This window comes from Desmodus rotundus, chromosome 13 (genome assembly GCF_022682495.2).
Source record: "Desmodus rotundus isolate HL8 chromosome 13, HLdesRot8A.1, whole genome shotgun sequence".
Taxonomy (NCBI): domain Eukaryota; kingdom Metazoa; phylum Chordata; class Mammalia; order Chiroptera; family Phyllostomidae; genus Desmodus; species Desmodus rotundus.
In genome coordinates, this window is record NC_071399.1 from 94588218 (window position 1) to 94604041 (window position 15824).

At 54.6% G+C, this 15824-nt stretch overlaps 1 long non-coding RNA gene across 1 annotated transcript; it reads right to left on the minus strand.

Annotated features, from left to right (window-relative positions):
- Positions 1 to 4816: 4816 nt before the first annotated feature.
- Positions 4817 to 9548, minus strand: LOC128779815 (uncharacterized). Its single transcript, XR_008425890.1, has 4 exons — positions 8310 to 9548; positions 7770 to 8158; positions 6098 to 6452; positions 4817 to 5773 (listed from the first exon to the last, which is right to left on the minus strand). It is a non-coding gene; the product is annotated as an uncharacterized lncRNA (long non-coding RNA).
- Between the last annotated feature and the right edge of the window lie 6276 nt (positions 9549 to 15824).

Sequence of the window (15824 nt, forward strand, 5' to 3'; positions counted from 1 at the left end):
GGGAGTAAAGTCACCGCGGGTCCAGCAAAAGCCCTGAATGGGAAGCAGCTGCTGAACAGCCAGTGCAGCCTCAGGGGCCACATCACTGGGCAGAGGGTGATCCGGTGCCGCAGGGAGTGACCGGCCCGGGGAACGTGGTGCTGGCCAGGTCGTTTCTGAAGTGCCGTGTATGCTGCAGGGTACAACATGCTGAGAGGGATCGTGACAGACTGGAGCCCGTCCACTGGACACGGGCAGGGGCCCGGGCTCTGCCTCACAGGACAAAGAGCCGCAGCGGCCGGCGTGTGTAGCTGGGAGACGTCAGAAGGACGCGACTACCGCCTTCAAATGTCTGGCAAGCTATCGACTGAGAGAAGCACGTGGCTCATTCTGCCACTCGCAGGGCAGGAGTGGGATCACTGGGGCCGAAGGGTAATGAAGTCGGACCTCTACTCAGTCCAAGAATGTTCCAGCACCGACTGGGCGGCCTGGGAGCGTGCTCGGGGCGATGCCAGGGTGGGCGCCCCAGGGGTCTTGCAGGGAGGACACCTGTAGTTAGAGAGAAAACCGCAGCCCAACCTGGCGTCACTGGCTCTAAAAGCCCATGACCCCAGACCTGGATTTAATACCTGATGTAATTGGAGCTCCAGCCTCTCCGAGAAACATAATTTTTAAAAAATTAAGAAGTTCCAAATGCAATTGACATTCAATGCTGTATTAGGCTCAGGTGCAGTGTTTAGACACCTTATATCACTTAGGAAACGACCCCCAATAAGCCTCACACCCACCCAGCCCCCCACACAGTCGCAACAATATTGCTCGCTATGCTCCCTGAGCTGAGCTTTGTGTACCCGTGACTGTTCTGTAACTGTGAAATTGTACTTCTTAATCCTTTCACCGTTTTTACCCAGCCTGCCCCCAACCTCCCTCCCCTCGGGCACCCTCCGTCTGTTCCCTGTGTCTGTGAGTCTGTTTCTATTTTGTTTGCTCATTTATTTTGTTCCTTAGGTTCCACACATGAACGAAATCACGTGGCGTTTGTCTGTCTCCCTCACTTCTTTCACTGAGCACAATGCCCTCCAGGCCCATTCGCGTTGCTGCAGATGGCAACGTTTCGTCCTGTGTGGCGGCTGAGTCACACTCCTTTGCGTGTCTGCACCGTGCCGTCTGCCCGTGGACACTTCGGTTGCTGTGGTGCAGGACACATCCTTCTTTGTCTCTTGTCCTAGCCTTGGTCCGGGATAAGTGTTGCCACCCCAGGTTCTCTTCCACTTCCATTTGTGTGAACTCTCTTTCCCACCCCTTCACTTTCATCTGCGTGCATCTTTCCCTCTGAAGTGAGTGTCCTGTAGGCGACAAGTGTGAGGGTCTTGGTTTCTTATCCATTCATCCACCCTGTCTTTTGATTGGAGCATTTAATACATTTACATTTAAAGTAATTATTGATAGGTATGTAGTTATTGTCATTTTATTATTCATATTTTTTAAAATCTTTTTCACCCTTCTTAAAATGCTCCCTCTAACATTTCTTGTAATACTGATTTGAGGGTGATGAACTCCTTTGGCTTTTTCTTATTTGGGAAGCTCTTTATCATTGTTTTCATTTTAAGTGATAGCCTTGCTGGGTAGAGTAGCTTTGGCAGGCCAAGGTCAACCACTGCCTCTGACCAGCCTGGGGCCACCTGGTAGGGGCCACAAACTGCTCTGTGTCCGGCCGCTGCTCGCACTGAGCTCCGGTGGCCTGGCACGAGGTACTGGGCACACCAAGGCCAGCCACTGCTTGTGTGGGGTTTGTACACCTTCTGGAGATTTCAGGGAAGTCCAGGGCACAGGCTCAGCCAGCCGCTTGTGAGGAACTGTTGCTGAAAGAGGTTCAGGTCTCTGTGTGATGAGGGGGGGACCGGCGGAGTTAACTGTTTGGATGGAGACTCAGTTTTGGCACCAGCGTGCCTGCTGGCTGTGTGTGGGGAAGGCCCAGCGAAGGAGCAGTGTGAGCAAGCAGGCAGATGACTGGAGTGGGACAGGAACCACGGGCCAGGCATGGAAGGTCACCAGGCCAGATGCCCCAGGGGCCCAGCCGCAGGAAAACCGGGAGAACAAGTAGTGTAGGTGAGGACCTCAGCCCCAGGGTGACCTTTCCTCCCTGGCATGCGCTACAGGAAGTTTAGACCTCCTGACCTTTCATTCGCTGGTCACACAGCTGACACCCCACAGAGGAGGAGCAAGGGGGCCAGAGAACAGCCCCACAGAACCCCACACAGGCCCTTGCACAACTCTCCCTGAAGCATTGAGCTCTCAGGATGATGAGGTTCTGACCCAAGTCAAGTAATCTGAGGGACGAAGCCTTCAGTCTGCTGACCACAGAGACAGAGTTTGGTCAAACTAGATGTGACATCTAGGCCTCGGTTGTGTTTCACAGAAAAGAAGCAAAACCAGGCAGAGAGAGACACTGGCCGACCTCAGGACCAGCTGCGATGACTAACGCTCCCTGGCCTTGTCCCTGGTGCCGACCAATCAGTGGAGACCAGGACCCCAAAAGGATAGGTCTGGGAAGCTGATGGACAGTCTATTGGATCCTCCCCTGGGACCTTTGAGGAATGCCCTGGAGGATGACCCACAGCCTGGGCGCGCGCTCACTCTCTCTCTCTCTCTCTCTCACACACACCTGTGCCCCTCCCCCTCTTTTTTCCTCATGCACAAGAAATGTCTACATGAGACACCATCAAGTCACTGAGGGACCACAGTTCCCAGAGAGTTGGACACCAGGTGGTAATGGGCTTCCTCGGTCCCCCTTCTTGCTGCGCTCCCCATTCCCTGGAAACCCGCTCAGAAGCTGTCATCTGTCTTCCTTCCTCAGCCCAGTTTCCTGGGGTCTGCCCCTCTCCAGCTCAGCTTCCAGCTTCGCTTGGCACAAGGCTTTGAAATGGAACGAAAGGCACAGCTTGTTTGGAGCAGTTGCAGCCTGTCTGCGTGCCACTTAGCAATTCTTCCCCCTCAAATTCAGCCCCTCTCCATTTTCCTAGACATGCCTGTGGTGTACATTTATTTTTAAATCAGTGTGAATTTCAATACACTTAGATTTTTGGATTTATCCATGTGTCTTCTGTTCCTTTGCCCCCCCATCCCAACTCCCACCCCCTAGCTAGGGGGCAATTAGACATTGCAAAGCCAGGGGGCTTGGGACGTTGCTTGCAGATAAGGGTTATAGAAGCCACTCTTTGCCTATGACCTGCAGGCAGACGCTTGATAGGAACTTTCCGATGATGACATCTTAGGCTGGGTGAAGACAGCGCGAGGACCAGTCGCCAGGTGAGCGGGGGGCAAGTCTGCACCTGGTGTCTCTGGATTCCATCCCTGTTGGACACAGCCGAGTCCAAGGGCAGGAAGAAACAGAGGTGCATCCATGGGAACCTCGTTATCCTTTATCTTCCCACACAGCCAGGAGTCGGCCCCTCTCCTTCCTTTCAACCCACTGAGTCCTCAGGTGAGGGTTAGAAAAAAAGAAATTACAAAAAATAATCGTAGTTTGGTCAGTTTGCTCCTCCACCCATTTGGGACCAGAACTGTGTCAGTGTTGATGGGGAGAACTTGGATCTCCTTTCCCCTCTGCTCCTCACTCTGCCCCAGGCGGCAGGTGGGAGGAGCAGGGACACAGGGAGGAGCAAGCATGTGCCTGCCCCTCCCAGAGAGGGGACAGAATCTGGCAGAGAACAAGGCCACATGGGGCGACTCAGGGAGGTCAGTGTGGGTCACAACGGCAGGGGGACCGTCCAGCAATGTGTTTGTGTGAAGCAGAAGGTGGTCTCAGACAGCCAAGACAGGTAGAACTTGGGGGATACGAGCCCTTTGACAGGGTCTCCCTATGGAGTGGGCTTCCTAAGCCGGGTGCCCATGCCCTTGCCTGAAATGCCTACCTGTCTAGCCAGCAGCCTTCAGGGTCCAGAAGAAGAGCTATGTCCCCTGGCGAACTTGGAGTGTGCTTGTGTATCCACAGCCCCTGAAGGTTCCGGTTCCAAGTCCTAAGTGGGCAGCATTAGATCACTGAAAAGAGAGCTTACATGTTTGGCCTGGGAAACTTCATGTGAGTGAGTCATCGCCGCCTTCTGTGTCTGGGCAGGAGCCCTGGCAATAGGAATGCTGCTGCTCCTCAGGCCACCCTCCGAGACAGAGCTTAAGGCAAAGAAAACTGGGGAACTCAGAGGAGAGCCACACGGAGGCTGCAAGCCATTCCCAGCTGGGCCATCCGTCCAGGGTCGCATGTTGGCCATGGGCCACAGGTGGTCACAGGTGGTTTCACTAGGCCTCTTTGTGAGGCTTGTGCAGTAGTTTAAAGGCAACGTAATGGAAACTGGGGGCGATCTGGTTGAAACAGATTCATGGAGGGCGCACCCTCAGCTGGGCAGTGAGGGAGGGCTTCTGGGAGGAAGGGGGCTGAGGTCGTCTTTGGACATGGCGGTGGAGAGGTGCATTCTGGGGCAGCAGGAATGGGAGGCCTTGAACGATGATGAGCAGGGGTCCTGTCTCTGAGTCCAAACCTGTTGGAGCAAATGTCTCCTGATTAACAGGTGGGCCTTTGGGGGTCAGAGTCAATGGCACCTGGTCGTCCTTTCTCCTCTCTAGGGCACAGCCACCTGGGGCTGCCCTCCCGTTCCCTCCCAGGGAGGCAGAGACCTGCTCAGCCCTGCTGACCAACTGTGGCCAACAGGGACCATCTCCCCCCAGGGACAGGATGCAGGGCTGAGGGGAAGGTGAGGAGCAGGCGTATTGAGGTGGTTGGAGCGCTGCCAGCAAGAGTGGACTCACTTTTTTTTTATTTACTTATTTTTAGAGAGGGGAAGGGAAGGAGAAAGAGAGGGAGAGAAATCAATGTGTGGTTGCCTCTTGTGCGCCCCCTACTGGGGACCTGGCCCACAACCGAGGCATGTGCCCTGACTGGGAATCAAACTGGCGATGCTTTGGTTCATAGGCCGGTGCTCAGTCCACTGAGCCACACCAGCCAGGGCAGAAAACACAGTTTTTAAGTAAATATGCAGTCTCCCCTAGTATTTTTTATTTGGTCTAGAAAAATTCTGCAAGGTCCCTGTGCCACCCCTACCCTCATCCTCCAGGGCCACCACTACCCACTTCAAATCATCCTTTCTTTCTCCCCTGCACCTTCTTTCCCCTTCAAAGCCCATTTCTACCGCTGCCATGGTAGAACTTAATCTCAGAAATGAATTAACAGGGAAATGTGTTTGTAATATAGTTTGAAATTAGAATGCACTTTTCCCTGCAAGGTCGTTTTGACTGTTCAGGACCCTGGAGACCATTTAAACTGTGTTTGAGAGAACAACTCGGGATCACCAAGTACGTTCGCTAGGCTGCGCAGCCGACCCCACCATCAGATTCAGAACTTTTCGATCATTCCAGGCTGCAACTCTGCTCCCATTAAAAACAAACCCACCTGCCCACCCACCCCCTCCAGCCCTGGTAATCTCTCTCCTACTTTCTCCTCTGCGACTTTGCCCACTCTAGGCACCTCACAGAGGCAGGCAGACTCGCGTAGCATTTGTCCTTATGTGCCTGTTGGCTTACTTCACTCCGCAGAGAGTTTTCAAGGTTTATTCACGCGGCAGAATTTCCCCCTTTCTAAGGCTGGATATCCGTCCACCGTGTGCGTGCCCCACGCTCGTGTATCCGTTGGTCGGTTGATGGACAAGAGTGAGGTTTTATAAATAGTAATCACATTGTTCCGCTGTGCCTTACGCTGCGTCCTAATGCTCCTGGGACAGAGTGCAAACTCCAGGCAAAGACACTGCAAAGAAAGAAAATTATGGGCCAACATCCCTGATGAACATAGATGCTAAAATCCTCAACACAATATTAACAAACGGATCTCAAAGAGACTTGTTCTTTGTTTCCCTCGGAGCTCCTGGCCACATTAACTCACAACAGCAAGTTACGGAAACAGCCTGAAGCCAACGGGCAGACGAAAGATGGTGCAGCCCCTTCCCCAGAGGCATCTGAGGACTGAGGAGCAATGCCCTAGAACAGGAGTCGGCAAACCTCTCTGCTCAGAGACCAGACAAGAAACATTTTAGGCTTGGTCGGCCCTGTGCTCTCTCTCACCGAAACTCACCTCCGCTGCAGAGAGAGAATGTCCACAGGGCAGGTAAACGAATGGGCGTGGCTGTGTGCCAACAAAACTATTTACGGACACTGACATCTGTATTTCATATAATTTCACACGTCATAAAATATTATTCTGCTTTTGATTTTTTCAGCCACCTAAAAAAACATGAAAGCCGTCCTTAGCGGACAGGCCGCACAAAAACAGGATGTGGCCCCAAAGCCACACAGCCGCCGGGCGGGCGAGCAGGACTCGACGCCAGCGAATAAGCCCAGGAACACGCACTGCCGCCTGTGTTGTGCGTTGGTTGGCATCTTCGTGTCCTGTGTGTTTAAAAACCTTGTTGGAACTGGCAGAATCGAACCTGTAAAATAACGAGAGCAGTTTTTACACGACACACAACAAATCACAGCTCCGATGGCTGTCCCCCCCACGGCGGTGGCCTCAGCAAGGGAGAGGCCAACGGGGGGTGGGGGTGGGGGTGGGGGTGGGGGGTGACCACACCTTACGTGAAAATGTCTGTGAATTGAAAAGAACGACAGCCATACTTTGTCAGACCACGCTTCCTGTTGACCACGTGAGCAGTCAAGCTGGTGCAGCCAGGGCATTGCCAGACCTCAGCCACGTCAGCTACCATGGCAACTGGTGGCCACGGCTGGTGGCAGGGCCACGTGGAAAGAGCCGAGCTGTGGTCGGTTTTGTGGGGAGAAAGGTTCCCGCAGGGGCCGAGGGGAGGCAGGGCTGGCTTGTAAACCCCACCTTGGAGTCTGGTCACAGCAGGGGACCCGTCAGATGGGAAGTGAGTTTACACTGAGGAGAGGGCGCTGAGGGCAGGAGCGGAAACCTGGAGAGTCATGTGAAAAAGGCCAGCTGTGTGTGTGCACACGTGCGGAGGACAGAGGCTGGTGTCGGTGTGAACAGGGAGGGAGCAGGGTGGGTGGCCGAGTGTTGGATAACAAGGGTCAGGGTCAGGGTCAGGGTCGGGGGAGAGTGCTTTGACAGGCACCTAGTCTGCCAACTGCTTGGCCTCGCAGACAGTGAGAACAGATAGGGTGCCCCCCCACCCCCTGCCACTGTCTCCCCTCCCGGGCAGCTGAGCAAAGTTTTGACCATGTGACCCTTCAGAGCGCAGCACTGTGCCAAGGGGGGCGGCAGGAAAGCTCAGCCAAGGCCAGGCCAGCACCCGCTGCAGTGGGGGGGTGGGGGGGCTCCTTCAGCCGGAGCTCAGAGAAAGGGCAGCGAGGCTCCACTCCGGTCACTGTCCTTCCCAGAGCCAGCTCTCGCCACTCTTCTCCTCACTGCCTCCTACCCTCTGCCCTCCCAACTCCCAGGAGGGAAGCAGCTGGGGGCCCATGGAACTCCTGGGGGCCTCAGGGTTTGGGGGTGCAGGGAGGAAAAGGAGGACTGTGAGCGCTGCAGGACCAGAGCCCTGGGACCCGCCTGGTGGGCACAGGGCCACCACACACTCTCGGCCTAGTGGTGGCCCCCTTTCTCTAATCCTCGCTGGTGCTGCTCTGGGGCGACGGGGTCCCACCAGCCTCCCCCTCGTGACCTTTCTCCCCGTTCCCTTCTCCAGACTCTGTCCCCTCCGTCCCTCCCGACTGGTCTCTGAGGCCTTCGTTCTGCCACAGGCCCCAGACCCAGACACTCCGGTCAGAGTGTCACCAGACCCACAACACACCTGCTGTGTAATCTCCTTGCATTAGAGGTGCGCCCAAAGCAGGATTTATTTCAAAAAATGCAATGGAGAGCTGAAGAATAAAGACATGGCTGCGCTTTTCCTGCTTTCCCAGTGTTTTGGTGGACAGAGGGGTGCACGGAGGCTTTGCCGACGCGAGGTGGGACTCCAGGAATGTTGCAGAGAAACATTGAAGGGAATCATCTAAAACCAGACATTTTTACTTCTCTGGGGCTTGATTTTTAAAAACGCTTCCACCTTTGCTTCCTCTCAAGGCCAACATGGGGTTGAAGGTGACTCATGACAACCACCGACAGCACTGCAAACGTGTCTCTGTGTCCGGGGCAGGTGTCACACCGCCTGCTGACGGGTGTGAGGACGACCGTGGACAACTATGAAACGAGTGAGCAGTTTTCAGTGGGTTATTCTAACGTGGTAGATGAAGCTTTGTTTTCTCACAGACACCCATTTTTCTAGCCTCTACTGCTTGCCAGATGTCACTGACACCCCGTAAGAAAGTCCAGCTGGTGTTGACAGACTTACCTCAGCTGTCATTTCCTTTTCTAGATAACAAGCTGAACCAACATCGAAGTTGTTTTGCCTGCTTTTCTACAGTGTTGATGTCAGTCACAGTCACTCACTCTGGTGGGTCATCCCGGAACCTGTGCGCAAACCTGCAATGCTGCGGGGCCAAGTAGAAACAGAGGCTTGCGCCGCGCTGTGCCCACGGGCCGGTGACTGGGGTCCCCTTCTGTCCCACCCTGTGGCCCTCACAAAAATGGAAGAGCCGGAGATCAGGTGAGTCTGAGGATGAAGACAGAATCGTGCCCCGGGAAACCTCTGCTGACGGCCATCTGGCTGCAAGGTGACAGCTGCCCTCCCTGACTGGACTGCAGGTGTTGGTGGGTGGTGTGCAGGAGAGCTTTGATCAGGCCGGCATTGTGAAACCATCGCAGAAGGAAAACATGGCAGACAGATCGGCCTGAAGGGCCAAACGGCCGCGTTCAAATAGAGGCCTGCCTTCAGAAGTCATGTCTCTGCTGATCCCCCCACAACAGCCACGCGTGGGAAACCGAGGTCCTCGGTGGGGCGTCCCCGCCTCTGTCAACCCTTAGAGCGCCGCCTGGCCCGGGCAAGACTCGCAGCACCACCGTGGGTGGGTTACAAAGTAACGTCTGAAAGATCCAGAGGGTTGCTCGGCGGCGTTGCGAGTGAGAAGGAGAAAGAACGTTGCTAGCAACCCGGTACCAACAGCACATACAAAGGTCTCACGAGCTCCTGAAGTCTCACCTGCACCCTCTGGCCCTCGGGCTCTGTGTGGAGGCCTGGAGTTGCCTCTCGTGCCGATTTCTTCAAAGAGAAGGTATAGGTGTCATAAAATACAAATGAAAACAAATAAAGGAAAGTCTTTTTTCTCCAGGACCTGGGGACATTTTATAAATGTAGCTCTCAAACTTTCACCATGTGTTGCTGCACTGAAGAATCCAGGAGCAGACACCAGACCTCGGACCTCAGTGGGAGCCTGGGCACAGCGGGAGGGGCATGCACACCAGTGACCTGACCTCGCCCAGGTTCACATGGGGTGAGCTCGGGAATCGTGGGGTGCCTGGAGCAATCCCTTCAACCCTCTCGGAACCCACTCCTTTTCCAGGGCGGTGAGTTCTGTCTGTCAAAGGCACACAGAGGCCCATCTGGCCGCCTCCAGGAACAGGAACCCGGCCACCCCCACGAGGAACTCACTGCTGTTTCACACTGGCCCCTGGCACCCAGGTCTCTCCTCCGACCCCCGTCACTCCCCTCCTTCCTCAAACTCCCCACGTCCCATCCAACTGACGACATGGCCTTCTATGGGCCTCTGTCCTCTGTCAGGTCCCAGGTATTCCATTGCTTCATTTTTCTGGGGATTTTCGAGGCTGCTCTTGTTTCCTGTGACTGCCCTCCACCCAGGAAGTCAGAGAGGCCACAGGGAGTACTCGCCTCATGGGATCAGGCCCAGAAGTCCGGGAAGGTGGCCTGGAGAGGGAGAGAGATGGCAGCCAGGGAAGCCTTTGGGGCCTCAGGAACAGCTGTGCCTCCCTGGTCCCTCCCTCCCTCATCTGTGTACCAAGTCCCCTTCTCCGAGGGCCGGGCGAAGCCATTGCTCCCGTGGGCTCGGACCAGCACCACGGGGAGGGGCAGGGAAGTTGGCCACATTTGTCTCACGTCTGAGCGGCATCCTGAGACAAGACTGCACCGCAGAGCCGGAGGCTCTGAAGAGGCCTAGACTGGGCTTGTGCCCTTTGGGGAGTGACCCTGGGAGACTCCTGCACCAGCCGAGTCTGTAGGTTCGGGCTGTGCTGCAGCCTGGGCTGCGCAGGCATTTCAAAATGCGAAACATTATTGGAAACACCTCCAAACATTCCCTTTGACCCTGGACAGGCTCAGGGTAGCTGAGTGCAGAGTTAAGAGACCGAGATGGGAGGACGGACCAGGAGACCCTGACCCCTCAGGGAGTTGGTGGAGTCTCAACAGCCGCCAGCTGGCAGAGAGCCAGAGCTCCAGGGAAGGGCCAGCGGCAGACAGGCTTGGAGCTGCCTTTTAGGGAAGCAGCCTCACCAGCAATTCCAGTTTAAAAAATAACTTTGCCAGCACAGAGCAAGTCTTGGCTGCTCTGCTTGGAACACATCTCGGGTTCAGCCACAGGCCTCTCCAGTGGCCCCTTCGCCTGCCCTCTCATGGGCTTGGGAGAGTCTCTCATGGCCCTCCCTCTGCTGGGGAGGGTCCCAAGGAAGCTGGGCCTCTGAGCTGGACAGGGCTGATAATTACTGATAACAAAACAGACGTCCGTTGCGCAAGGACGAGAAGAACGAGGCCCACGCCGCTAGGGCAGAGAGATGGGGCTGGATTTCCACATGACCTTCCCAGTTATCTTCAGGCCAAACTGTTTCCCAATCGCTCTTCCCCACAGGCCCGTCTTCCCACACGGTGTCAGGGACAGCAGAGCCAGTTATGATGGGAAAACCCTTTCTGTTGTTTGAGAAGACAGTGCCCCTCCTTTCCGGAACAGAAGTGTATTGTTTCCGCGGATGACCCGAGTGGGCCCACACCGACGGAGCCGGCGATTCAGTGTGGTCCCACATCACCATGTCCTTGGTGGACATGGATGCGAAGGTCGAGGACGCCGGGTGACGGTGGCCTCTGATTTGGGGACAGTTGAGTCCCTATAACCTGCCCTGCGATGCTGAGTTCTTAGCTCAGACTCCGCCTCCACCACAAGGCCATTCTTCAGGTCCCAGCGCACAGCAAATTCCGCTGCCTTAGCAGCGTGGTTTTCTATGGTATGGTCTTTGGCTTCAAATTGAATTTGTCTTCAAATTATCTCCTTTATTCTTAAACCTGTCTCTTCACTCAGCACATACTGTCCCCCCCACACATGCAGCCCGGTGTCAGACATGCAGCAGCCACGAGGCAAAGACCCTCTCGCCTGGGAATACATCACAGCCTACGGCACAACCAACCTTGTGAGCGAGGTGGTCCGAGATGCGGAGGCTGCACCTTCAGCCAGACGCTGAAAGTGCTGTCTGAGAAAGTGCTCCGTCCCCCGTTGGAGAAGAGGTCTCCCACACCTGATCTCCTTTCAGGTCTCCAGAGCCCCCCTGCCCTTTATGCTAGAGAATGACCTTGCCTTAGATCTCATGGAGAAAACTGATGTTGTCAGAGAACTGTCTCCTCGCCCCACCCCCTTGTCCGCCGCATGGGTCCCCCAGGAGCTGGCCTCCTGGCCTCAGCAGCAGCAGCAGCGCCCAATCCTACCTGGGCCCACCCTCTACCTGCACTCTGGGCATCAGCCCTGGTCCTTGCAGGTCTTCGCCTGCTTCTTCCCTTCCTCTCCCAATTTTTCAATTTTTCTCTCTCCTCCCCATCATAATTTGCGATTAAAAAGAAAAATTGCCTTCGTGTTGATGCCAAACTCTCATATCACGCTGCTTCCTCTGCACCTGGAACTGCTCTCACGCTTTCTACATACAACCTGTTCAATCTCCATGTCAACCCCAGGTGCTCTTACACTTTACAGGCGAGGAGGCTGAGGCACAAATGCCACCAGGCGCCGGTGGCGTCTGAGAGAAATGGAGAAGGCACCTCAAAGTCGATGTGTCTGAAACAGAAAGCTTGGTTCCTCCCCACTGCGAACCCCGTGTGCTGGTCGGCCGCATCTGAGGAACGACCTGTGTGTGTCCCGGTGCTCGGGATGAAAGCCCGGGAGTCACCCTAACTCTGTGCCTTCTCCCACATCTCACCGCGAACCTTCCCTCCCATTTTACCTCAACTTCCCCACCCGTAGCTAAACCACTGCCGTCTCCCTTCCTCGGGTCATGCCCCCACCGAGTCTCCTGCCTTCATTCTTGCCCCTCAGGCCTGGTCTGTTCTCTACACAGCAGCCAGGTCTTTCTACAATAGAAACTGTACGAGAGCTTTCTTCCCTTAAAAATGCTCCAGAATCCAAATCCCTTTCCGCGGCCTGCAAGGCCGTGCATCACGGGCCCCCTGTGTCCACAGGCTGCTCCCCCCACGTCTGGTACCTAGGGCACTGCCCTCCTGGCCACCGAGCACCTGCTCTCCTGACTCGGTGACTTTCTGCTCTGTGTTCTCTTCGAGGCCCACTCTCCCTGCTATGTCACTGCCTCCTCACCCTCCAGGCGGCAACACCTGCTCAGACAGGCCTGCCTTAACTCCTGAGCTAAATGACCCCTCCAATTATTCTCTATCTGCATTTTATGTTGCGGACAGCACTTGTCAGCATGTGAAATTATCTTGTGTAATCATCATTCATGTCCTCTGTCTCCAGGGACCACCAAGTGCCCCACCCCTAGCTCCAAGGTCAAGCTCCCCTGGGCGGGACCCGGTCTGCTCAGGAGCACACCCCCAATGTCTGGGACTCTCCTCCACTCACGGCAGCGACTTCATATCTCCACAGGGCCCAGCCTCCCTCCCACACCTGCTGAGACCCAGGAACAGTGAGGATCCAGAGAAAATAGCCCCTGAGGAGCAGGTGCTGGGGGTTTTCTTGGCCTTTCCCCTCCTCCAGGCCTGCGTCGGGCTCACGGCCGCCTGTCTCTTCCTGTTTCGGCCCCATGCGCTCAGTGAGAGGAAGCCACTAGCCAGCTGGTTGCTGTGGGTGGAGGTGGGCAGAAAAGGTGGGGGCCAGCAAGTCGTGAAAACACAGGCCACAGTCCAGATTGATGGTATCGAGTCTTAACGACTTCAGCTGCATCTAATTAAGAATTAAATGGCTTATGGGAACGTAGATCCAGCGGGCCAGCAGCCCGAACTCTGCTCTCGAGTCTGTTCTCGTCCCAGCCTCAGTTCAGGAGCCAACAGAGACCCTCCCATGGGCTGAGTGCGATGAGCTCATCAGCTAGGACGAATATTTTGCTGCCTGTATTTATAGAAGCCCGTCTTGTCCCCTGGACTGCACCGCCCTCGCCATGCGATCGCGGTCCCTTGCCTGCGTCTGGATTTGCACACGGGCCAGCTCTGTGCCTGCCGCTCTTGGCTGCATTGCTGTGTATTGATAATTCCTCTGCTGGTCTGCTCGTAGCTTTCATCTCTGGGGGTCTTTTAAAACTGAGCAGCCGGTCCATCTCAGCCAGCGAGGCAGTAACTAGCATTCACTGAAAACATAGAGGGCACTGACTGGGAGGGACCCTTTCTGATGATTTTTTTTTACCGTGTCTCAGTGCCCCCCTACCCCCGTCCTGCCCCCAGGGAGGGTGGCCCCATGTATTCCCTTCCCTAGTCCTCCCCACTCCACCACCGGGTGGGAAGTACAGCCCTGCAGACTGCACCTGACTCTCTCTGGGGCATGTGACTCTGCCCACGGACCCACCAGAGTCACACGTGTCCTGTGGGAGCCTGTGAACCTAGGAACCGTCTGGACTGGATGTGAGGGACATGGGAGTTGGGGACAGAAGGTACAGTTCTGCCTCTGCGGTCTGGGGACGGCTGTCCAGACTGCAGAGAGTGAGACGTCACCCCAAGCAAAGCTGGGCTGTGTAAGGAGCTTGTCTGTGGTGCCCCCAACACCTCTGTCATCTGTGTGTGTTTCTGTGGGGTAATGGCTTCTTGGTTGGGGGACATTCTCCAAACCAGGGGGGACTGGTTCTCTGGGGACTGAAGAAAACATATTCTTTTTACGTATAAGCACCGATAGGCATACACTACACAAACAGATACACAGTGTGTCTGTGGTATTAAACCTTTATGGGGGGCTGAGATAATCAGGAAATAGATGTAAAAAAATACCCGTTAAGATGTGATAGTGACAAACAGATTGAGGTGCACCTTTTGAGCCTCATGTCCTGCCTGCTGTCTCCTGGGCAAAGCTTTGCTTTCAGCGCCTCTAAGTTAAAAGTGACTTAGGGAAGTTTGACCGAAATCTCTCTCACAGAACACTTGCCCACTGGTAGCCCTGAAGCCACTTTAAGACAGAAAGGAATGAAGCCCTGCCCTGGCCGGGTGGCTCTGTTGGTAGGAGCAGTGTCCCCAAGACCAAAAGGCTGCAGTCTCAGTCCCCAGTCAAGTGAGGGGGCAAAGCTCCAGCTGTGAGACCGCAGGTCACGGCAAGCAGAGCAGATGCCGCTTTTTGGAAAACTTGGATTCGGTGACCATATCTCCTAAAATAAAACATTAGAACACATTGTCTGCCAAAGAGCTTTTAAAATTAAGTTTAGATCTCAGAAGCTTCTTTTTAGGTGTAATTTAGAAATAGAAATTTTGGAACATTTAGGATAATTGGATGGTTTATGGCAAACCAGAATAGTTTTGAAGTCAGGATAATTCTTTTCCTTTTTTTTTTAAATTAAAAAAATATGTTTATTGAAGCTGGTCTGATGGTAGAGGATTATTAGAACTCAACTATAGTGTCACTAAAAATATGTTTATTGAGCCCTGACTGGTGTAGCTCAGTGGATTGAGTGCTGGCCTGTGAACCAAAGTTTCACTGGTTTGATTCCCAGTCAGGGCACATGCCTGGGTTTCAGGTCAGGTCCCCAGTAGGGCAGTAGGGAGCGCACAAGAGGCAACCACACATTGATGTTTCTCTCCCTCTCTTTCTCCCTCCCTTCCCCTCTGTCAAAAAAAAAAAAATCTTTTAAAAATGTTTATTGATTTCAGAAAGGAAAGGAGAGAGAGACAGGAAGAGAAATATTGATGTGAGAGACAAACATCAATCGGTTGCCCCCCTTGCGTGCCCTAACCGGGGATCCAACCTGAAAGCCAGGCATGTGCCCTGACCAGGCATCGAATTCCTCACCTTTTGTTGTGCGGGGCGACACTCCAGCCCACTGAGGCACACTAGCCAGGGCTGAAGTCAGGATAATTCTGAAAATTCCAGGCCTGGTGACTAGATGCACTCAGGACCTTCTCAGCATCCCTGAAATCAATGCTTCAGGCCGTGGCCAGTCATTGGCATTTAACTGACCCAGACAGAGGCGAGAGGGACTGCGGAGCGTTTCTGGGAGGAGGAAGGGCTTTGGCATCCAGACGGTCTTTCCACAGCTTTCCTGGTGCCGATGAGGCAGCCGGAGCCTCCCTGCACACACCCTGCTCTGTGGACACACCCGGCTGGATTTCCTGTCTGAGATGCGCTAGAATGAGCACAATGGGCAAGGCCCCAAGTCTAGAACGTCGTCCTCCATTGTCCCTGGCTTTCACCAGAACCTCACTGGGGCCCCGTGGAAGCCAGAAAAAAACACGTCCCTCTTTTCTGAAAGGTCCTGGGTTTAGGATTCATGATCCTGATTCTTTGAGGTTACGTGTGCCGAGTGAAGCAAATGGAAGGAAGGTGTGAGTGTGTCTGCCGCCTTCGCTGTTTCCTCACCTCTGACCTTGGACAACCCGTAGTTTCCCCATTTATAATGGGTGATGACAAAGGACTTCCTTCTTCCCTTGTAAGTAAGTGATAGAGTGTGTCAAATACGATACAAAATGTGACAACCACTAGCAACCACTGAGCGCCAGGCCGTGCAGTGAGGCGGAGTATGAGTGCCGTGGGGATGAGGGGAGGGAGAAGGCTGTGCA